The 24,610-nt window shown below is 49.0% G+C and overlaps 2 pseudogenes; one reads left to right on the plus strand and one right to left on the minus strand.

Moving 5' to 3' along the window:
- Positions 1–24,610, plus strand: part of LOC131588506 (zinc finger protein 850-like) — a 398,523-nt pseudogene that overhangs the window by 344,730 nt on the left and 29,183 nt on the right.
- LOC131588515 (zinc finger protein 850-like) overlaps positions 1–24,610 on the minus strand; it is a 136,987-nt pseudogene that overhangs the window by 34,066 nt on the left and 78,311 nt on the right.

Raw genomic sequence — 24,610 nt, forward strand, 5'->3', positions numbered from 1 at the left:
GGAACCTCTGTGCTTCCATTTCCAGGTAAACCCCCCTTCCTGAGCACAGAGACCCCCTTGAATGTTCATTTCGGGGCACTGGGAACCCCTGGTACCCCCTTCCCCAGCCCCAAAAACCCTTGCACCCCCTTATCTGGAACCTGGAATCCCCTGAACCCCCATTCTCGGGAATGGAAACCTCCCAGAACCCCCATTTCTGGGAACCGGGACCCCCCTGAACCTCCATTTTCATACACCGGGACCCCTTGAACCCCAGAACAGAGGAAGGGACCCCCCTGAACTCCCATTCCGCTGCAGCAGGACCCCCGTGCACCCCTGTATCCAGGACTGGAACCCTCCCAAACCCTCCATCCTCACACCCTGGGACCCCCCTGCAGCCGAGCCAGGGACCTGCCAAAATGAGAATGGATCCCCCAAAACCACAGCTCTTCCTTTTAATCAGAAAAGGGGAGATGTTGTGATGTGGTTTTGTTTAATTTAAAGTTTGAAGCTGTTTGTATAAGTGGTTTGTTCTGTTACCCCCCTGCTTTGTTGGTTTAACCCAAAGTTATCTCCTCCCCTGCCCTGCCCATCATTGTATCCCAACCCCTTTTTCCAGCACCTTCCCTATCAATCTTGTCCACCCTGCCCCTTGTTCCCAAATGTTCCCTGTCAATCCTGCCTTATGCCAACCCCCTGCTTGGACGTCCCCTTTGGAAATCCCCTAATCCACAGCACCCCATTGGTCCATGTGTCCTATTCCTCTCCCCAGGATATCCCTCACTGGTTGAAGTTTTGTATCCACCCCTGGACCCTCCCCATATATAAATTGCTGTACACTTGTATTCTGTGTCTTCTGCTCCTGGACCCTTGGGAGATTAAAGCTTTCCCTGAAATACAATACCAAACCCCCCCCCCAAAAAAATACCTTCCCCCCATTCTTGCCTCCACACTGTGCCTGACAGCTGTTAAGTGCTGTAGAGCATTACTCTAAGCCACACCTCAGGTCATCCTGCTCCCGAGGTGTGTCCCACTCCCAGTGTGGAGCTGAGGAAGAGCTGAGCGGCCTTGGCACCACATCACACCCAGCTGATCCCAGTGTCCCCACTCTCTCCCAGTGCCCTCCAGCGTGTCCATCTCGCTGGTGCCCTTGAGCTGGAGCCAGCAGCTCCTGGTGCTGCTGGAAACCGCCCCCGGCAATGCGGGCTCAGCTCCAGCTGCCAGGTGGAGCACGTCAGCCTGGAGCACCCCCTGAGCCGGCACTGGGGCACGGCCCGGCCCCCACAGCGCAGGGTGCAGCGGGGGAGGCACTGGGGGGGCCCAGAGGGGGATTGGGGTGTGCTGGGAGGAACTGGGAGGGAGTTTGAGATAGACTGGTTTAAACTGGGGAAGGGATTGAGGTGCTTAGGATAACTGGGAAGGGGATTAAAGGATGTTGGGGAGGGTGGGATGGGCTTCTGGGGGTTCTGGTGGACACTGGAAGGGAGTTTGGGGGTGCTGGGTGTCACTGGGAGGGATTTGAGTGAGACTGGGGGGGCTGGAAGGAGATTGGGGATTGGAAAGCAGGGGTTGGGATGTGGTTCATTGTGCTGGGAAGAGACTGAGAGGGTTCCTGATGAGTCCTGGTAAGGCTGGGAAGGGACTGGGAGAGGGTTTGGGGGTCCTGGGGCAGTGGGGGGAAATTGGGAGGGGGCTGTGGGATCCTGAGAGGAACAGGAGGGGCTCTGGAGGGTCCTGGGAGGCTGGGAAGAGACTGGCAGTGATTTAGCAAATCAGTGATATTGATCCAGTATCAATATCAATCTGTTAATGGACAAAAAAACCTCTCCAACAGTTTAAAGTTACAAAGTGGATGTTTAATCACAGCACTGGGCGAGTGCGGGAGTCACCCCTTAATACGCACTGCAAGTTGACAAAAGATTCCAGTGTCTATTTATTTACAAAAGTCTTGAATATCCAAAATATGAATACATATTCATAATGCTAACATCTCCCATGCTCCACTTTGGATTAAAATGCATGGTAATGAGTTTAAAAAGTCATTATGCCTGCATGGTGGGCTCCGTGATTTGAGGAGGGGGTCGTTTTGGCAATAAGGGGTCATCAAGAGATGAAGGAAAACCGCTCTTCCTCACTCTCACCTTTCTACCTTTACAATGGTTGACATTACAAATGACATTTGGTACAACTCCAGTTTCCTCCTTTGTGACTTTGAAATGGGTTTCCAGATGTAAGGTCTGTGATCTTCCTAAACCTGTTTATCAGTTTCTCTTTTCTCATTATAAGCACAGCTGAACAAACATACAATGAAAAGTAATTTCTTACCTAAGTCCGAGATTCATTATCTCAAATCCTGCTTCTCACTTAATCATTAACTCTAACTAGTTCCAGCAAGGCTGATCTCTAGCCAAGATCCCTAATTTTTCTAAAATTCTTAATTGTTTACAATTAGTGACTCCAAAGGAGGTTTCAGAGGGTGCTTGGAGGGGCTTGGGGTGTCTGTGAGAGGTTTTGGGGGTCCTGACCCCTGCAGACCCCCCAGGGATGCTGTCAAATGCTGCCCACAGCAAGAGGCTGATGGGGATTGGAGTCTCTGTGTTGGGCTTCATCTTCCTGGCAATGGGGTTCAGCTTCTGCCTGCGCAGGAAGGTGAGGGGGGGGTTCTGGGGGTTGTGTCTCCCTCACCCAGAGTGTGTGTGCTCCCCTCGGGGCCCCCAAGCCCGGTGTCACCCCCTTTTCTCTGCCCACAGAGCTCCTGAGGCTGCGGCAAAAGGTTCTTGAGGATTGAAAGTCAACAAATCCACTCTCCTCAAGGAATTCCCATTGTTGGTCTGTGTCCCAGTGGATGCTTCTGCTCCGGTGTTCATCCAGGTGCCCACAGGGAGCCAGGAAGATGTGGAGCCTCCCAGCCAGGTGTCTTCCCAACACGGATCACCAGGACCACGGATCACCAGGGCTCTGCCCAACGGAGGTCACTGGGGATCATCCAACGCTGATCCTCCCATGGGGGATGGAGCTGGAGCAGCGCACGAAGCTCTTCCCGCACTCGGGGCATTCGCAGGGCTTCCCTTACTGGTGACTCCGTTGGTGTTGGGTCAAGTGAGAGCTCTGTGAGAAGCTCTTCCCACACTGGGGACACTCGTAGGGCCTCTCCCCACTGTGGATGCGCCGGTGGACGGTGAGGTGGCCGTTCTGCTTGAAGCCCTTCCCGCAGTCAGGGCAGCGGAAGGGCCTCTCCTCTGTGTGAATCCGCTCATGTCTGATGACAGTGGAGCTCTGCTGGAACCTCTTCCCACACTCGGGACACTCGTAGGGCCTCTCCCCAGTGTGGATGCGCTGGTGTTTTCTCAGGTCAGAGCTCCTCCCAAAGCTCTTCCCACATTCCAAGCAGGTGTAGGGCCGTTCCCCTGTGTGGATCACCTGGTGTGCCCTCAGGTGGGATCTCTTGCTGAAGCACTTCCCACATTCCCCACACTCATAGGGCTTTTCCCCAGTGTGAATCACCAGGTGCTGGATCAGCTCGCACCTGTACCTGAAACCCTTCCCACATTCCAAGCACTTGTGGAGCTTCTCCTCCAGCTCCGAGCTCCAGCTGGATCTCTGGCCGTGTTCCTGGCACTGGGGGGATCTTTCTTCCCCGCAGCTCCCTGGGCTGGGTTTGCAGACCCTCCTTGTGTGGCTCCTCCAGGGCTTTTCCTCCTCCTCCATCCAGCCCCGGCTTAGGAATGAAAAATCCTGGTTTGGGGGAAAAAACAAGAGGAGAGTGCCTTGGGCTGGGGGTTCCTCCTTGCCCAAGGTGCTCTCAGGAAGTCACCGGGCATCTTGTGTCTGGAAGAACCTCCAGGACACCAAGATTCAGCACAAACATCCTCCAAACATCAAAAGAGATGCAAAACTTCCAATACACCAAAAATCTGATATCACCCAAAATGGAAAGATTCTGCCCCCACAAAAAAACATTCAGCCCAATAAAGCTCAGAAACTCCAAGATTCAGCCCCGTGAAAATCGTCCATCTCCCTGCCCGGGCACTCGCTGCATGGGGGGGTGAGGGGGGCAATGAGGCCGGGCCGGAGCAGGGGGTGCCTGAGAGAGGCCCCGAGCCCGGGGGAAGCCCCTGCAGAGCCATGGAAGTGGCTCCTGGCCGGACTCGGGGATCCCCCTGGCGATCCCCGCTGGAGCAGCCTGGTCCTGAGGGACTCTGGCCCCTGGTAGGGACCCCAGGCTGCAGCAGGACAAGGATTCCTGTCCCTCAGGGGGAGGCACTGACATGACCTGACTGTGACCCCCATCCCTGTGCCTCTGGGCGGGGAGGGGGACGGAGAGGGGCAGAAAGTTAAGCCCGGGAAGGAGGGAGAGCTGGGGGAAAGATGGATTTCCGTAAGAATTGCTTTGCTTCTCGTTTTCTTGTTCTGACATGTTGGATAATAAATTCAATTAATTTCCCCAAGTCAGGTGTGCTGTGCCCGTGACCAAGGACTGAACTGTCCTCACCCTCATCCAGACCCCCGGGCCTTCCCTTGTGTGTTCTGCTCCCAGCCCGGGACAGGAAGGAGAGTCACAGAGTTTTGGCCTCGCTCCGGCATAACCCTGCTCTATCCCGGACTCACCCCCAGCTCGCAGCGCCCTCAGCTCCCGGGCACCTCGAGCTCCCAGCGCTTCAGCGCAGCGGCGCTTCCTTGGCCTCCTGCCCGGGCCGGGCCCAGCGCCGGGGCCGCTCCTCAGCCCAGGCTGCCGAGAAATGGCGGAGCTCAGCCCAAGGCAGGCGAGTCCGTGCCGTGTGCAGAGCCCGCCGCTGGCTGCGATTGGCTGCTTCTGCCGTCACTCGTGGCTCTGGCGCGCGCTGATTGGGCAGAGCGGGGACAAGCCCGGCCCCGCTGGCGCCCCCAGGGCGGCCGTGGGGCAGGAGAGCCGCCATTGCCGGAGCGTCTGTGCGGGCCCGGCAGCGGCGGCAGCAGCGGCCGGAGCCCGGTGAGGCGGCGGCGGAGCTCGGAGGCGGCCCCAGCCATCGCAGGTGGGAGCCGCGCTCGGTTCTGCGGGGGCTCGGGGCTCGCTGCGGGCCCGGGAGGGGGCGGCAGGGGGCTGTGGCGGGTGGCTTGTGCCGTGGCCGGCCCGTGTTGGCCCTGGGCTGAGGGCGCTGCGGGAGCGGCTGCCCGCGGTCTCCTTGCCGCTGGGGCCTCGGCAGGAGGCGGTGGCGGAGCAGCGCTGGCTCGTCCCGCTTCGTGTCGGGAGGCCGGAGGTGGCTGCGCTGTGCCCGGGGCTGGGCGGGAAAATTCCCGGCGCCAGAGGTTTGTGTGGCCCAAGGAGCCAGAGGAGTGGTGTGCGAGTGACTTTATGGCTGCCCAAAGGGAGAGGCCATGGGCCATTTGCCATGCGCTCTCTCCAGTTGTTGGAAGACGCGGCCTCGTTTTTGTCCTGATTTTCCCGGCCGCATGTCCCTGTCCCTTTGCCCAACACTGGCGGAGGTGCTTGGAAGGTTCAGCCTTCCCGATCCGCCTGCTGCATGTCCTTTTTGTATAACACCCGATATTCCTGGCTCTGTGAAGTGTTTGTTCTTCTGGAAGTTCAGGAATGTGTTGGGACTTGGTCTGAGCAGCAGTCCTTGTCAATTAGCAACATTTTCTGAAACTGGTGATTTCTCCCATTCCTTCCTTATGTACAAGTCCCTGTCCCTATCTCCAAGCAGATTCGCTCATTGCCTGTGTTTTTTCTTCCTGGGTGTTCTTTGGTTTTGGGATTGCTCTCAGTGCCCTCATTCTCTGTCCTTTTGTAGCCGTTTGTGGCTCAGGAGGCCTGGCTGCCACCTGCATCCCCTTGCTCAGCTGCTGAATGAGCTGCACTCAGCAAGGTGTGGTGCATGGTAAAAAGATGAGAGTTGCTGTAGCACATGAGAGGAGAAACAGCAATTGTGTCACCCATGGTCTGCCAGGGAAGCAGGGAAACTGTGTCCAATTCCCATCCTTTCCATGTTTGGACAAGTACGTGAGCTGCTTTGCTATTTCCTTTTTTATCTGTTTCTGCATCTTTTCCTATCTGATCTGTTTTCCAACAGCAGTTTGAGTCATTTAACTTTCCACAAACCACTACTTTTTCTGCTAAAACATAATGTGATCCCATCCCATGGTGAAATGTTGTGTTCCTCATCTGAGTGGATTGGTGTGGGGGAAGGTCAGGAGCTGGAGCTGTGTGGTTGGGTGTTATTTCAAGGACATCCTGTAATGTAATTATGCCATTGAAGTGAGAAATGGTTTCTCTGGTACCTGATATGAATTCATCAGGGTTGCCAGGGTCTGGTCCATGGTGTTGCAGGATTTGTTCTGGTGGTCGTTCATCTTTTCCCCAGTTTTGGGTGCTCCCTCCGGATATGCGAAATAAAAAGAGCTCTATAACTCGCAGAGTAGTTATAAGAGTAGGTATGAATTTATTCAGCACTGAGATGCATGGGGGATATCTCCTCCGAAAAGCATGCACACCTTTTTGATTTGGTTTTCTCTTTTTATCTTTTACAGACTAGGTTTAGAAGATATGCCTAAAACATATTCTTTTTGTAACTCTGCTTGTCCTCACTTCATATTACAATTAACTCCATGCCTCTTTCATTCCTCTGGCCACATTTTGGAACTTTAAATCTGTTCTTTCCGGCTTAGGGTCTGAAGAATCTCCTTTATCTTGTGGTGCCTTTGTCTTTGCATCTTGTTTGTGTATTCTGGCTCCTTATCTTATCTTGCAGTCTGACTCTTTTCTTGTTCTTGTGGATCAGCGTGTCAGGGTATGGTTTTTGTCAAACCCCTCTTTTAGTCAAGCATTTCTTTGTGTTTATTTCCTAATTTTTAATTTCTGTTTCACTCCAGCAAGGGCTGCATCTATTGTCAGCTTTTCTCTCATTAAATCATCACATACTTGGATTCCCAAGTGATTTCCCTGAACTTGTGGTAGCAAATAAACCTCAGTGGTCTGATACACCCTATATAACATAGACAGTGACAGCACATGTTGGAGTGGGGACAGGGATGATTCTCCCCAATTTGTTTTAGTGCAGTTTTCACAACATTCTCCATTTTCTGTTTTCCTTTGCAGCTCAACCAATTTCTGCTGCAGAGTCAGATATCCTCACAATGGGCTCTGCCTTTAGCTGTGCAAATTCCATCTGTGCAAGCAGGCAGAGCTTGGGCTGAGGGGCTGTGGGTGTCCAAGCAAGGCTGATACCCTGGCTGGAACCAGCACGGGCGGCTATCCTCAGCCGCGCGGTCCATATCCCACTGCATCAATGTGATGGATGGCGAATATGGCGATTTATTGCAGGGAAACTTAACATTTTATAGTCTGGGGTCACTGTGTTACTCCCATCTGCATACGTCACACCTAAGTGCTATTGGCTAATTGCTAGAGGCCTAGCTATCCTAACAGAGGGGGTCGGATAACTTTCCGTAACATCCCGAATTCTTCCGCATCGCCAGGCCCTAAACTACAACATATTCCCCTCTCTCTATGAATAATTAATTTGCTAAAATATAAAAGTATTGAAAATGGATAATATAAAATTGAGTTCAAAGATTAACACAAGTGAAATCATCACAACTGGTCTAATCAGGATAGACACTAGGGTGGTTAGCCATGGAGATTGATCGAACCAGGATTGGAACCAGCTTTGCTGGGCTTCTCTCTCTGCTTTTCGTTGAGACAGCCTGTCTTGTAGCTCTGCCATCGTGTCTCTCACTACTCCGGTGTGGTCAGCGTAGAAGCAGCACTATTTGTTCAGGGCAATGCAGAGGCCTCCTTGCTGCATGAATAGAAGGTCGAGACCTCGCCTGTTCTGTAAAACAACTTCAGAGAGTGAGGAGACTGATTTTTCTAGAAAGGATATGGATTTCTCAATTTTCTGTAGATCTTCATCTACAGTCATCTGTAGCTAAAACAGTCTCTGTTGTTGGGTCACCATGGCAGAGACACCTGTGGCAGCACCTGTTGCTCTCAGGTTAAGCAGCATCGCTATGGTTACACCTGTCACCACTTCTCTTTTCTGAAGTCGGGTGAGTCTCTCTACTTGCAGGCTCCACTCTTTATCCAGGTGGTACAGGACTCTGGGGATGATAACAGCTAATACACAAAAGTCAACAGAGGAGTTAAAGCTTTGGGTATAAATGCAAGGGCTTGACTATTAGATCATGGGTTTTCAGCTTGTACCACAAAATTGGGGCTCACTGCTTCAGGTGTTATGACTATAAATAGCACAATTACTATAAACAGTTTACCATGTAAATGACACTATACTTACAAACTTACAGCTAAAACTTTAACGTTAAATGAACTTTCAAAGATACTTACACTACCTCTTAAAGGAAAATACTTATATTTTATACTAACATAACAATTATTACACAGGCTAAACACTTTATCTTAAACTATTATTTAACTACTTTTAACACACGTGCTCTATATATATATAGTCTAAGCATGAAAGCAATTTGCTAAAAGGATAAACACACAATTACAATTTGCTTTATATATAGTTAAATGGAGTCTCTACACCTCCCAAATCTTCTACAGAATTTCTCCAACACGATTCAGTCCTGGAATGTTCACTGCTCCTGTGATGTCAAATGGCAGCTGATCGGTGACTGAGGGCTTTGATGTTCAAGTTGTTCTTCAAACCCCTTTAAATCTTAAAACAAAGGATAACTGAAAAATCATAATAACACATATAATCATCATAATAACAGTATAAAATTTCTGTTGGCAGCTGTCTGTATAGTGTTCAGTCACAACTGTGTCCTGACAGCTCCACTTCTGATCCAAGTCTGGAGTACCAAGGCTGTGTGATGACATCTCTGTTCACTGGATCTCATGTGTTCAGAGGCAGACAGTCTGGTCAGATGAACAGGTGACCTTTCTGAATCTGTCAACAAAACACAGGCACTTCTCTCCTTGAAGTTAATGAAATACACTAATCAAATTGCTTTTAGGGAATCAATTTCCCCCGTTTTCTAAAAAATAAAAATGAGATGTATTTCTGTTCAACATTAACATAAAACCTTATATACAATTAGTAAGAACCTATAACAGTTAAAAATCAATTAATATGAAGGTACTGTTAATTATTAAAACACTGCACCAGCATCCCATAGTTAATAAACAAACAAAACCAAAAATTATCAGTGAAGGATTGGATCATCATCTCCGGAAATGATTCTCCAAGCTCACTTTAAAATTGATCCAGCTGTCATATTAATAGGGTTAAATTGCAAAGTCAAAAAGTGACTCAAATACTGATTTGGGACAGAAAATATCTGGATCTGTTGGCAAACATTCCACCCAGGTAAAGTCAAGGCTTGGCCAGGGCCTGGCTTTAAACTGGAAAGATGCCTCTTAACTCATTTCTAAAACAAGGTTCTCAATAGTAGCGGCTATAAGATGCTTACAGCACAGCAAACTGTTAAAATGCATTTGTACAAAGCAAATGATTAAAAACCTTAGGTACCAGACTAATTAAATCATTCAGCAGTTGGTTTAATTTGAAGCTTCTTTTATGGCAGCTGATTTTCAGCAATGGTACATCTTTTTAAAATTCTGAAAACACTGAAAAATAAAAAGTTATAGCAAACAAAACTGCAAAAATTACAACAACTAAATAGAACTCCCAATGAAGTCTAGGGTGTCACAGTCTGCATTCATTTCTGTCCACAAGCAGGTGTTCATCAGTGGTTTATCACAGTTGCTTCAGTTGTAGCTGTCTTCATATTTCTAGGAAAATAACTATACTTTGCAATTTAAACAAGTGTTTCTAATAAAACATAAAACAATTCAAATTAAACAAAATTTAAACTTAACAATAATTATTTATAACAAAAGAAAATAACAAAACCTAACTTTAAAAGAATATCCAAGTTATACAGCTTAACTTGAAAACATTTAAGCCAACGGTAACATGGATTTACTATAAAATTATAAAAATTTAACAAATACATCACAATTCCATGTCATCTAGCTTTGAGAATAACCCATAATAACTGCAAATGTTACTGAAAACACTCATTCACAACAAGAATTTGCCTAGTATATGATCAAATTAGCTAAGATTCCAAAGTGCAGCCTCTCTAAAAAAAAGTCACAACACAGGATTGGGCAAGTTGTCATTTAGCTTTTGTAGTACTTTTCAGGAACATCAAGTCTAATTTTTAAATTAAAATCTAAAATCCAAATTGATATATATGCAGTTATATGTATTTTATATAACAAAAGAACTTACATTAAAATTACCTTATTAGAATTGTCAAAAACTCAACAAATGGGTAATATATAATTAACATAACTTTAAAATCACTGAAACAAAACAAGAATCTTTTAAGTTTCTTGGGATGCAAAAATACATTTAAACCTTTTAATCTATTTTTAAAGGCACTTAATTCAATAGAAACTTATTTTTAAATCTCAATTTTAATTACAACAATTTGCTAATTTATAAGCAATACAATTTACAAAACTTCTAATTTTTAAATTGTCTGATTAAAACTCTCTCTTTTTCTTATCCTTCTCAAAAATGTCCAGCTTTCTGTTGTTTATTGTTGTTTTATTGCTTTACTTTCCGCGGTTTCATTGAAGTCGCTGTTACTTGTTTCGCTGGTGGTTGCCATGGCAACAGCGTTCTGCCGTGTGTTTTCTAAAGCCGTCTGCGCCGGGCCACTTTTTAAATCTGAGAAAAACTCTGAAAACTCCAACTGCATAAACTCATAATTACTTAAAACACAAAATTAACTCCAAAAGGGTACATAAACACCTTTTAAAAACTCAGTAAATTATGACTTTGTAACAAACTCGGTATTGTCCTGCCGCTTCTCAGAGAGGGAGTGGGGGGGGGGGGGGGGGGGTGTGCGAACCTCTCGTATCTCAGTCAAAGTCAAAACTGGTCGGTTGCTTCCTGTTTGCCGTGCCTTTTCTCGGGCCCCGGCCTCGCTACCACCCCCGTGGGCAGGCTGTTCCCTCCCCCCTGGTTCCACTCCGCTTCCATCCCACCTTTCCCTCCGCCCCTGGTTCCACTCCGTTCTGGCTCCTGCCCTCCCCCCTTTCTTGCATTCCAATCTCTGTGCAGAGGTGCCCATCCTCCCGCGTCTTATCTCTTTCACATTCCTTATCTTTCTTCTTCACATTCTTTTTCTTTCCCATCCCCCCGACCACGTTCCTCTTTCTTTGTTAGAGACATATTTTTCCCGCGCTACAACTTCTTTCTCTGCGCCATCTTTATGTCTTTGGAGGGATGTTTTCTTCTTATTTTTTCTGCCACACCTCTGGCTATTTCTGTTAACTTTTTCCAAAAATCTTCTGCTCTTCGCTGTTTCTCTGAGAGCAGATAAGAATTTAGGGACTGAGGGGACTCCCGGCCCCTCTCCCGGCTCAGTTGAGCTTCTCCCGTCTGGGGGCTGTAAAGGTCTAACCCTAAATTTCAGGGTAGCCAGCATACAGTTCCTTGTTGTTCCCCAGATCTCTTTGGCAAGCGTTTTAGTACATCTGTCCCACACCTTAGGGTGGATAAACCTTACAAACTCATTTACGACTTCTACAACCCAAAACCTTGCAATAACAAGCGAATTAGGTTTACAACTTAATTAATTTACAACTTACAATCTAACCTTTTCGATGATTCCATCATCCTTCTGGGCCCAGGCTCTCCCGTCAAGAATAGACTCACTATCTTGACCGCTGTTCCTTGACTCAGGGTATCCTTGCTTTCTTCTTGTCCCACTTTTCTTCCTCCCGGGTTTCGGGCACCATTTGTGGGTGTCCAAGCAAGGCTGATACCCTGGCTGGAACCAGCACGGGCGGCTATCCTCAGCCGCGCGGTCCATATCCCACTGCATCAATGTGATGGATGGCGAATATGGCGATTTATTGCAGGGAAACTTAACATTTTATAGTCTGGGGTCACTGTGTTACTCCCATCTGCATACGTCACACCTAAGTGCTATTGGCTAATTGCTAGAGGCCTAGCTATCCTAACAGAGGGGGTCGGATAACTTTCCGTAACATCCCGAATTCTTCCGCATCGCCAGGCCCTAAACTACAACAAGGGGCAGAGGGAATCATTCCAATTCCTCCTGCAGGCAGGAAGCCCCTGGTCCATTTTTCAGGTTTTGTCCCATCAGTGTTAATTTGCATTTCTAAAGCTCCTCTCCTGGCTGCCTGGAACAAAGCTTCTCTTCCAGGGCAGACATCCCATCACTCACACGTGGCCACCCCACAGAATCTGCTATTTTTTTTTTTTTAACAATATTTTATTAACTGTTTATGTGTTAAAGCGCCAACTTTAAAGCTCTTCTAGTTTTCAAAGTGCAGCTTAAAGGTGAACATTGAAAAACTCATACCATCATTTTGTCATGACTAAGAGTCAAGTACAAATATAAAACAAAAATGAGAAAGCAATCAAGTGTTTTCTTTTTATTCTCCTACGACTAAAATCTGATTCTCACACCACTGGCCCAAACAGAACCGACAATATAGAAATAAAATTATTACAAAAAATTATTCTTATGGTGTAATCTTTTCACTGAAACTGAGAAAAGCAAAAGCTCTTCAACGATGTCTTTAGAGAAATAAGGCATGACTTGATTCTGGCCAGAATGTGCAACAGGAATAATTTCATGCACACTTAGGCTGGGTGTGCAGAGAAAATCATTCCATGACACATGAGTTTGACTAGATTTTTCTAAATTTATATAGTCTGACCCCATAGAAATCCATTGGTTTAATGTTCATTGGTTTGAAGCTGTGGAGTTGTTAGGATTTGGTTTCCTGTTGCACCTGGATTTCTGTGCCTGTGATGTCAATTAGGTGGGCACTCCTGGATATCCTGCTCAGCCTTTTCCAGACCAGGTGTCTCCAGCTGTGCCTGGGGCAGTGTCTGGGGTGGATGTTGGTTGATGTTTGCTGCTGGGTGTTGATGTTTTGTTGATGGTCGTTATCTTGGTGGGAATCTTTTGGGCTATTCCCAGTCTGTTGAGATGTTAATTTCATCTCTGCTGAGTGCTGGAACATCCCTTAAAAAAAACCCTTTAAAATTCCTTTCCCCAAGGCAAAGGCAAACCTAGTGTGACCAGAGAAATAAGATTTGAAGCCATTTTAAAGTTGGTCTATTTTGGCAGCAGCTAATCCCAGGCAGGGCAGAGTGTGAGTGGAATTGAGAGGCAGAGTGGAATTGTCCCGGTGCCTTCCCCAGCAGCTGTGGCGAGGGCAGGCACAGAAAGGGCTGAAGCTGCAAGAGTGAGAGCAAGGATTGTCCCGCAGTGGCTGGAGATGGCAAAGGAGGGTGGCCAGGCCGAGGATTTGAGCAGAGGATCTGTGGGCAGGCCCAGGGGCTTCCCCCGCTGGGGAGCCCTGGCTGCTGCTGCGTTGCCTTCAGTGCAGGCTCAGGGGTGGCCTGTTTAATATTCCCTTCCAATTCAGATTTCTGAGTCTGGAAGAGCCATGGCTGGGGCATCAATCATTTTATTTTTTCATTTTGTTGAGTTTTGTTCTCTTTCTTATGTCCACTCCATAACATTGAGACTATCTGAGGTAAAAAAGCCTCACAATGTTCTGGGTGCAAAAGAGAATCTTCAGTTCAGGTCCTCTAATTCCTTAATTATCCTAAGAATTGCTGCAAATCCTTTATGGCCCTGGGAAAAATTATTTCTGAGATTCCCTTGACTTTGTCAGGGTCAATACACCACAAGCCTTCAGTCAAAATAGGTCCCAAATATTTAACCATTTTCTCTACCATTTGCTCTTTCTTTGTTTTTTCAGGTACTGAAATATGCTTTTTAGCCTGAAAATGAAGCCATTTCACAGAGGTTTCCTCTACCTCTTCTCCTTGTCCTCCTGACTGGATCAAGTCATCCACATCCTGCATTAAGCCAGTCCCTGGGGATGAGGTCAATTCTTTTGATATTTCCTGCAAGGCTTGCCCCAATAAGGCCGGTGCTTCCGTGCATCCCTGCAGAAGGACCGTCCATGTCTTGAGCATTTTCCCTTCTACCTCTTGTTGCCAGCCCAAGGCAGAATTGTGTTTGCATCCTCTGGAAGTGGGCAGGTCCCCAGAAAGCATCTTTTGCATCAAGTTGTGAATGGCAGCAGTGTGAGGAGGGCACCTGGTTGAGGATGGTGTAAGGATCTGAGAGTGTGGGGTGCCTCGGTTTCATCATCTCATTTCTTCTTCTTGGGTCCTGCAGCATTGTGTGGATTCCATTGGATTTCTTGTTTGGCAGGATAGGAGCATTCTAGGGAGCCATCCCTGGCTCCCCAAGCCGTGCCTTGAGCAGGACTCCCAGACAGGCTGTGAGCCCTTCCTTCCCTCCCTTGGAACAGGGGATTGCTTTTCGACACCTCTTGTCCTGGTTGCTTGAGGGAAATTTGGAGAGGCTCCATATCTAATTTTGCCAATTTCCCTGGGGCTGCCCACACTTGTGGGTTCACTTCAGCCTAGGCTCTGCCAGACATTTGACACAGAGGTAGAACAGAACCAGCCTCTGTATCACCTTTTGCAACATTAATTTGCATTCCTGATTTAGCCATCAAATCCCTTTCCAGTAAATGACAATCACAATTGTGAGCAAATAAAACTTCCTGCATTTTAAACCCATCCCCCATATCTGATAATAGTGGCTGAATACAACACACACGCTTATTTTTCCTGCTTATTACCTTAATAACTAAAATATTCCTTAAAAATTTTTCCCCATTTAGGTGTAAGATTGTGAGTGGATGGAGAGGCCCCTGTGTCCATCAGGAAAGGTCTCCTCTGGATCCAGAGCCACCCTGGATGTTCCCAAGGGCTGCAGTGTGGTGGGTCCCTGGTGGAATGGGAGCTGTGAGAGCGCTAAGAATCCGTGTCCATCAAGGGCTGGACTTGCTGGTGCTGAGGGTGCTCCTGTCTGTGCTTGCAGTGTCCTTGTGCCCTGCAGCTGGAAGGCTGATTCCTTGCCAGGGGCTGTTTGGGTGGGCTGTCCCCTGGCCAGGAGGGCAATGCCTGTGCCAGGTGCTTGTGGCCGAGGGTGTCCCCTGGGTGCTGGGGCCCCCTTGGGCTCTGGGCTTGATCCCTCAGGGGCTGTAGGAACTGTGCCATGGCCTTTGCCTTCAGCTTGGCCTTTTGCTCATCCCTTGCTGCATTCAGCTGCTGAGCCTTTGGGAGCAAGTGCTGCAGGGGCTTCTTGTGGCCCTGCTGCAGCCCCCCTCAGTGCCTGTGGGTGCTCATCGTGTGGCAGCTGCTGAGCTTTCTGCAAAATCCTTCCTTTCTGCAGGGACCCAGCACAAAATGCTTAAAAGATCATGTGGATCCTTGCAGGTCTAATCCCCATTTGTGAGCTGTTCCTTCCTGGTGCTGGCTGTGCTGAGGCTCCCCTCCCCAGCCCGTATCCCAGAGCCGGTCCCTGTCCTGCCGCAGTGTCCAAAGGCGGCCCCCCCGGCGGGCAGGGCCGGCAGCTCCACGGGGCCGGGCAGCGGCCGGGGCGTCCCGCAGCCTCCTGGGGGCCGGGGGCCACTGCCGGCCCTGCCCGGGGTGTGCTGGAGTCAGGCAGCGCCCGGCGCTGAGCCCCGGCTGCCCCACAGCCCCGGCCCGGCCCCACAGCTCCCCACAGGCCCCCAGCCCGTGCTCCCGGTGCCGCAGCTCTGCGCCCGCTCCTGCCGCTCCCAGCTCAGAGAAACCCCCTGAAATCCTGACCTCCTTCTTTTCCTGTCCTGGAAAACTGGGATACAAAGGATCTGAGTCAGCTGGCAAATGCTGAGGATAATACCCTTCAGAGAAACATCGCAATCCTCAGTATTTTTTTGTCTTCCTCCTCTTTTCCATCATCCTGTTTCTTACCCCATGGATTGCTCCTCTTGCTTCTTGCCTTAAGCACATTCCTGCACACTCCCCTTCAGCCAGTCCCTTCCCAGCACACCAACACCATCCATCCCCTGTTGTCTAAATCCCTTCTGGACTTCCCTTATTGCCCCTCTGGGTGTCCATGTCCTTAATTCCCTCTGGGAGAATGAGCAAACGACCTCCACATGCTCCCAAGGGAGCCTTGAGAGATATTTTGGGATCCTCATCCCTTTTGCTGGGACCCCATTGTGGCTTTCCCTTTTGTCCCCTCCCTGGGTGCCCTGCCATGTTTACTCCCCGAAGATCCCACTGGAGTCACTGCTGAGATTTTCAGTGCTCTCTCCCTGCCGACTCTTGAGAGCCGACCTGATCCGTCCCTCGTCTGTCTCCTGCTCACTCTCGGGTACCCAATCAATCCCCGGTGCCGCCGCCAGCCGAGGGAGCCGATCCCCCAAACTGGGTGAGGCACCTTCAGCTGCACTCAGTGCCCGCCGGCCCGGACGGTGGAAGGAATTGCGGAGGAGCCCCAAGGTGTGTGGAAAAATTGACATCCCCAGAGGTTTCTGTCCACAGGGAAGACAGAAGAGTCCTGTAACAGTAATTTCATTCATAAGAAAAGGGATGATGCCATGGGACATTTCCCATGGGGTCTCTCCAGTTGTTGGCAGACACAGCCTCCTTTTCATCCTAATTTTCTTGGTCACATCTCCCTCTCCCTTTCCCCTTTGGCTGAAGTCCTGGAGAGGTACAGACTTCCCAATGCATCTACTACACACCCCCTTAATATGCACCCCACTTTTGTATAGCTAACGATATTGATGGCTGTGCTAAGTGTTTGTTGTTCTTCTGGAAGTTGATGAATTTAGCAGGACCTTGGCTGAGCAGCAGTCTGTGTCATCAATTAATAACATTTTGTGCAGCTGATGGCTCCTCCTGTCACTTCCTTATGTCCACGTCCCTGGCCCTATGTCCAGTGAGGTTGACGGGATCAGTTTGTAAAGAGCCTTTGTTGTTGTTCCTTTGCTGGGGTTCCCCCATTTTGGGGCCATCCCCCCTGGAGCAGGGTGTCCCCCCTTGGTGCAGGCGCAGGGCTCAGGCAGGGCTGAGGCAATCAGAGCGCGCGGCGCTGATGACTCATCAGTGTCCAGGCAGAGCCGCAGCTGCCAGCGTTCCCCAGCTGGAGCCCAGCTGCGCCCCTCCCCCCCGGGCCTTGGCGCCCCCCTTGAGGGGAATTTGGGGAGGTGGGAGGGGGGAGCGCCAAGGCCGGGCCCCCCCGCGCTGTGGTGGCGGGAGCGGCTGCAGTGGGGAGCGAGTGCGGGCGGAAGCGGCCGAGAGCCCAGCGCTGCCCCAGGCCGAGCTGGCCCAGCTCCATCCGTGCCCCTGCGGTGGGATGCTGTGGGACTGGGGGGGAAGAGGGAGGCGGCAGTGGGTGCTGGGCCTGGGGGCAGGAGGAGAAGGGAAGGAGAAGCAAGGCTGAGGAACAAAATAGTCAAAATATGTACCTGGGGTTGTGCAGAAGGACGAGGAGGAATGTGAGGTAGAGTAGGGATGCCAGAGGAGGATGAGTAGGAAGAGTAAGCAGCACCAAGTTCATCCCTGAATCTGCATCTCGCCCAGCCCCAGGAGCGTTGCCTCCTCACATGCAGCAGGTGACTGTGGAGGGGATCCACGATTGTCTTGGGGCTGAATGTTGGTGTTTTTGAGCTTTATTGGGCTAAATGTTGGTGCTTTGGTTTCTTGCAGGGGCTGAACCTTTATATTGTGCGGGGGGTTTTCTCCGAATCTTGCTGTTTGGTTACCTAGTGATCTATTTTGATGTTTGGAGGATGTTTGTGCTGGATGTTGGTGTTTTGGAGATTCTTACAGACACAAGATCCCCGATGACTTTCTGAGATGAACTTGGGCAAGGAGGAACCCCCAGCCCAAAGTGCTGTCCTCTTGATTTTTTTCATCCCAACCAGGATTTTACATTCCCGAACTGTGTTGAGATGGAAGAGAAGAGAAAGCCCTGGAGATCCCTTACAAGGAGGGGCTGCAAACCCAGTCCAGGGAGCTGCGAGGAGGAAGGATCCCCCCTGTGCCAGAAACATGGCCAGAGATCCAACCGGAGCTCAGAGCAGGGGGAGAAGTCTCATGGTGGGGAGAAGCCCCACAAGTGCTTGGAATGTGGGAAGGGCTTCAGAAAGAGCTCCCACCTGATCCAGCACCAGATGACCCACACTGGGGAAAAGCCCTACGAGTGTGGGAAATGTGGGAAGAGCTTCAGAGGTATCTCTGACCTGATGAGACACCAGGTGATCCACACAGGGGAACGGCCCTACACCTGCTTGGAATGTGGGAAGAGCTTTGGATGGAGCTCCTACCTGAGAAAACACCAGCGCATCCACACTGGGGAGAGGCCCTACGAGTGTCCCGAGTGTGGGAAGAGGTTTCACACCAGCTCCAATGTCCTCCTACATGAGCGGATTCACACAGAGGAGAGGCCCTTCCGCTGCCCCGACTGCGGGAAGGGCTTCCAGCAGAACGGCAACCTCACCGTCCACCGGCGCATCCACACTGGGGAGAGGCCCTACGAGTGTCCCCAGTGTGGGAAGAGCTTCTCCAGGAGCTCTCACTTGTCCCGACACCAACAGAGTCACCAGTAAGGGAAGCCCTGCGAGTGCCCCGAGTGCGGGAAGAGCTTCGTGCGCTGCTCCAGCTCCATCCCCCATGGGAGGATCGGCGTTGGATGATCCCCAGTGACCCCCGTTGGGCAGAGCCCTGGTGATCCGTGGTCCTGGTGATCCGTGTTGGGAAGACACCTGGCTGGGAGGCTCCACATCTTCCTGGCTCCCTGTGGGCACCTGGATGAAAGCAGGGAAATGAAAATCCAACAGGATACAGAATGACAATGGGAATTGTTGTCGTTATATGCTCAAGAACCTTTTTCCTCAGGAGCTCTGTGGGCAGAGAAAAGGGGGTGACATCAGGATTGGGGGCCCAAGGGGAGCACACACGCTCTATGGGAGAGAGGACACCACCCCCGGGACCCCCCCTCACCTTCCTGCACAGACAGAAGCCGAGCCCCAGTGCCAGGAAGACAAAGCCCAACACGGAGACTCCAATCCCTGTCAGCATCTTGCTGTGGGCAGCGTTCGACAGCGTCCCTGGGGGGTCTGCAGATGTCAAGACCCCCAAAACCTTTCACAGACACCTCAAGCCCCTCCAAAGTCCCTCCCAGTCTCCCCCAGCCCACCCAGGACCCTCTGAAACCTCCTTGGGAGTCACTAATTTTGAAAAATGATGAATTAGAGAAAAATTGGAGATCTTAGCTAGAGACAGGTTTTGCTGGAACTAGAGTTAATGATTAAGTGAGAAGCAGGATTTGAGAAAATCAGTCTTGGACTTAGGTAAAAAAATTACTTGTCACTGTATGTTTGTTTAGATGTGCTTATAATGAGAAAAGAGAAACTGATAAAGGGGTTCAGGAAGATCACAGACCTTACATCTGGAAACCCATTTAGAAGTCACAAGGGAGGAAACTGGAGTTGTACCAAATGTCATTTGTAATGTCAACCATTGTAAAGGTAGAAAGGTGAGAGTGAGGAAGGGCAGTTTTCCTTCATCTCTTGATGACCTCTCCTCACCAAAACGACCCCCTCCTCAAATTAGGGAGCCAACCACGCAGGCATAATGTCATTTTAAAATCATTACCATGAATTTTAATCCAAAGTGGGGAATGGGATCTGTTAGCATTATGAATGTGTATTAGTACTTTGGATATTTAAGACTTTTGTAAGTAAATAGACACTGGAATCTTTTGTCAACTTGCAGTGCATATTAAGGGAATCACTCCCGCACTTGCCCAGTGCTGTGATTAAACATCCACTTTGTAACTTTAAACTGTTGGAGAAGTTTTTTGTCCATTAACAAACTGATGTTGATACTGGATCAATATTGCTATTTTGTTAAATCACTGCCAGTCTCTTCCCAGTCTCCCCAGGACCCACCAGAGCCCCTCCTGTTCCTCTCAGCATCCCACAGCCCCTCCCAATTTCTCCCCACTGCCCCAGGACCCCGAAACCCTCTCCCAGTCCCTTCCAGCCCCAACAGGACTCATCAAGACTCTTCCCAGTCTCTTCCCAGTGCAACCAACCTCATCCCAATCCCTGCTTTCCAATGCCCAATCTCCTTCCAGCTCCTCCAGGCTCACTCAAATCCCTCCCAGTGACACCCAGCACCCCCAAACTCCCTCCCAGTGTCCACGGGGACCCCCAGAACCCCATCCCACCCTCCCCAACATCCTTCAACCCCCTTCCCAGCCATCCTAAGCACCACAATCCCTCTCCCAGCTTAAACCAGTCTATCTCAAACTCCCTCCCAGTTCCTCCCAGCACACCCCAATCCCCCTCTGGGCCCCCCCAGTGCCTCCCCCGCTGCCCCCGGCGCTGTGGGGGCCGGGCCGTGCCCCAGTGCCGGCTCAGGGGGTGCTCCAGGCTGACGTGCTCCACCTGGCAGCTGGAGCTGAGCCCGCATTGCCGGGGGCGGTTTCCAGCAGCACCAGGAGCTGCTGGCTCCAGTCCCCGCTGGGGAGCACGGCAGTGGCCAGCACGTGGCCCGAGAGCTGCTGCTGGCCCTGGGAGCAGCTCAGCTGGATGTGGGCAGGGGAGAAATCCATCAGGGAGCAGAGCAGGCGGCCGGGGCCGGGCTGGGAGCTGGAGGGCGCCAGAGAGAGGGACACGCTGGGGACACTGGGAGAGAGTGGAGAGGTGTGGTGTGGCATTGGGAGGGACTGGGGTGGCACTGAAAGAGATGAGAGCAGATACTGTGACACTGGAAGAGAGTGTGGAGGTCTGGGAGTGAAGCGGGAATTAACTCGGAATAGAATGGGAATGGGCTAAAAAGGAGTGTGAGGGACTCTGGGGCCTCTGGGCGGGACTGTGGTGGCACTGGGCGGGATTTTGGTGACACTGGGAGGGACTGTGGTGGCACTGGGCGGGACTGTGGTGGCACTGGGCGGGACTGTGGTGGCACTGGGCGGGACTGGGAATGAAGTGCGCGGCACTGGGAGGCCGAGTCCAGCGCGGGGCTCTCGGCTCTGTGGATCTGCCCGGCAACTGATGAGTCATCAGAGATGCGCGCTCTGATTGGCTGAGGGGCGGTGTTGGCGTTCAGGATTACACAATCCTGGAATGATTATATGCAGGTGCTTTATTGAAGAGCTCTGGGTGTCAGGGGTACACATACCTAAATCTGACCCATTTTGGTTTTGGGCTGAACATGTTTTATGCTCTGTCATTATACAACTTACATATGAATTATTAAACTGACATTGTTCTATTGTATGCATTGTTTTTACCCAAGCATGGATTTCTCGTGATCATCCTCAACCCCCTAACATTGTTCCTCATGTTCTTTTAACAATAATTATATCTAATCACATCTAATAATTGTATCATTTATCATCTACTGATTACACAGGTGCAGTTTCACCTGATCTTTAGCAAGTACAAGGCCTAACATTTCCCAGGGCTTTCCAAACCTAACTTTCTTTCTATGTCCCCGAATTTTCTATGATTTCAAAACCTTTTACTATCATTCCCCCCTTTGAAAGCATTTTCACTTCACCATAAGTGCAAATGTTTTCACTTGATACAGTCCTTTGTTTCTGAGTTTATACTTGATGTTCTTCGAATCCTTGATTGATGTAAGCATTGTCCTGGATGTTGTCACAAATTGGAGAACCAGAAGATGGTGGGGGTAGATCTCGTGTCAGTGCCTTTATTATTTTCTGGTTCCAGGGCATTTTCTTCTGTATTTCTCCTTTTAAGATGCTGTCAACTAACCAAATTGCTAAGAATACAGTTAGTAAGATTATCACACTCTCAATGATAGATTTAATCCATGAATTCACATTCCACCCTAACCCTTTGAAGATTTTGCCTGACCAACTTGTAGTCAAATCCTTTTGCTCTTCCTGTGCTTCGTGCTCTATTTGTTGCAATTGATTGATGTCATATTCTACATCTGCAGTCACATTTGGGGTGTGGATGCAGCAATGATCAATCTGTCCCTTTAGAAAAACTCACACACTCCATGCTCTTTCAGGAGCAGTAAATTGTAATTGTACCTTTAGTTCTTTAAATCTTTCTCAGGTCACTCTTGCCAATTTATCTACATGACCTGTAAGTTTGTACAACATTCCTTTATTCTGATAGTTTGCTATAGGACCAAGCAAAGACTCCAGGGCCCACCCAAATTCCACTCTACTAGAGGGTTCTTGCCAAGTGTTATCTTGATTCTATTCCTATCCTAATCTTCCCTAGCTATGCCTGTGTCCAGCCACTGAGTTGATTTTGCCATTGTTAGCATCCGTACCGAGATTAATTTTTGCTTTAGCAATTTCACCAATGCCTCTGCACCCCAATGACATTTGTTTTGTTTAATTCGTAGAACTTCTCTCATTATCAAGGGGGTTAACATTATTTGTCTTTGTGCAGTTACATACCACTCTTCTGAATCGTTTTGTGCATTTAGCAAATGTCCCAATTTCTCATCTTCTATTGAATATTTCAGTTTTGGAGGCAAATTAAATTGAGATGCATTAGTTTTTAAAGGTATCAATGCCATTGTTGTTTGCACTTCTTGAGCAATCTGTCGAGATGTCCAATCTGCTTTTCAATTTTCCTCACAAATTTTGGAGTTTCTTGATTGGTGTGCTTTGCAGTGTATAATTGCTACTTCTTCAGGTTTTGTACTGCTTTTATCAATTGCAAAATTGCATCTTGATGTTTAATGTGTGTACCTTGAGAAGACAGTAGTCTTCCTTCTTTCCACAGTGCTCTGTGTACATGCACTACTCCAAAAGCATACTTTGAGTCAGTCCATATGTTTACCCTTTTCCCTTCACTTAATTCTAGTGTTCTGGTTAAGGCAACCAGTTCTGCCCTCTGGGCAGATGGATTTGGTGATAATGCTTTTGCCTCCACTATTGTACTGACTGTTGTTACCACATATCCAGCCTATCTGGTCCCGTTCTCCACGAAGCTGCTTCCATCTGTGAATAGCTCTCACTCTGGTTGCTCCAGTGGGATGTCTCTCAGGTCTTCTCTTGCCGAATAGGTGTACTCTATTACCTCTACACAGTCGTGCTCTAATGGGCCTTCTTCAGTTGTGGTACCTAGGAACAAAGCTGGGTTCAAAAGGTTAGTTGTCTTTAGTGTGACATCATCTTGCTCAGTCAGGATTACCTGGAATTTCATCATCCAGCTTGGAGATAGCCAATGGCCCCCTTTTGTTCTAAAACAGTGGTCACCATGTGTGGCACATAGACATCTGTGTGTCTCCCCATCGTGAGTTTCCTGGCTTCTTGGATCAGCATCACAGTGGCTGCAACTGCCCGCAGGCATGAAGGCCATCCAGCACTCACGTTGTCAAGTTGTTTGGAAAAGCAGCCTACCAGCCTTTTCCAGCTTCCCAAATGTTGGGTCAGCACTCCCAGTGCTGGGTGTGATCTTTCATGCACAAACAGCTGAAAATCTTTGGATAAATCAGGCAATCCTAACACTGGAGCTGTTGTCAATGCCTCCTTCAGTTTGAGGAAGGCCTCCTTCTGTGGTTTGCCCCAGGTAAGCGGTTGTGTCTTCTGGGCTTCATACAGGGGCTCTGCAATTAGTCCATAGTCCATGATCCACAGGTGGTACCACTCTGTCATCCCGAGGAAAACTCACAGCTCATGCAGGTTCTGGGGTTCTGGAATAGCACAAATAGCTTGAATACGATTAGTACCCAGCTTACATTGTCCTTGTGAGATTTCACATCCCAGCTAAATCACAGTCTGTTGGACAATTTGTACCTTTTCTTTAGACACCTTATCTCCTCCCATTCCTAGCTGATTTAAAATTTCAATTGTTACCTTTATGCAGGTTGTTTTCTCTTCTGAAGTTGTCAGTATATCATCAACATACTGTAACAGCAGGTATTGTTCTCTGGTACTTGCCCGTTCTCAGTCCAAATCTCCAGCTCCTTCGCCAGCTGGCTTCCAAATAGGGTTGGACTGTTCTTGTATCCTTGTGGGAGTCGTGTCCAGGTGAGCTGAGTTTTCCTTCCATTGTCTGGATTTTCCCATTCAAAGGCAAACAGTTTCCTACTTTCTTTGTCAAGGGGTATGCAGAAAAAGGCATCTTTTAAATCAATTCCAGTAAACCATTTCTATTTCTCTTTTACAGATGTTAACAATGTGCAAGGATTAGCTACCACTGGCTAAATACCTTTAGTTATTCTATTATTGCTCTCAAATCCTGTACTAGTCTGTATTGGTCAACACAGAAATTTGGGCTCGAGTGTTAACTACAGAAGCAATAGGTGCACGTTTAGGACCCACTATTGTTATAATCAGTACATCTCCAGTTTTGTTATTTCTAGTGAGCATTTTAAATACAACCAACCTCTGCCTCTCTGCTCACCCATGAGAGGCAGAGTTACCAGTTTCCCTGATTCTAAAGCTGTTTGGGCTCCACTCCCAGAGGCTGAGAAGGAGACTGCTTTGGCTCCCAGCCCAGAGCCTGTGGAGCTGTGCTGGGTTATACAATGGGGCATTCGATACAATGAACAGTGGGACAGTGCCAATTAAAAACTACTTTACTCAACTTTTAAGTGATAAGCCATCCATTATGTTTCTGGGGACCCCTTTCTTTATCTCTAGTGACCACCAATATGGGCGGTTAGAGATTTGTTTTCTCTTTTCTGGGTTTTCATTAACAGAACCAATGTATCTAACACCCTTTGCTTTCTCTGATTTTTCTTCTGGGATTTTTACAGGT

Source organism: Poecile atricapillus, chromosome 26 (assembly GCF_030490865.1).
Source record: "Poecile atricapillus isolate bPoeAtr1 chromosome 26, bPoeAtr1.hap1, whole genome shotgun sequence".
Classification (NCBI taxonomy): domain Eukaryota; kingdom Metazoa; phylum Chordata; class Aves; order Passeriformes; family Paridae; genus Poecile; species Poecile atricapillus.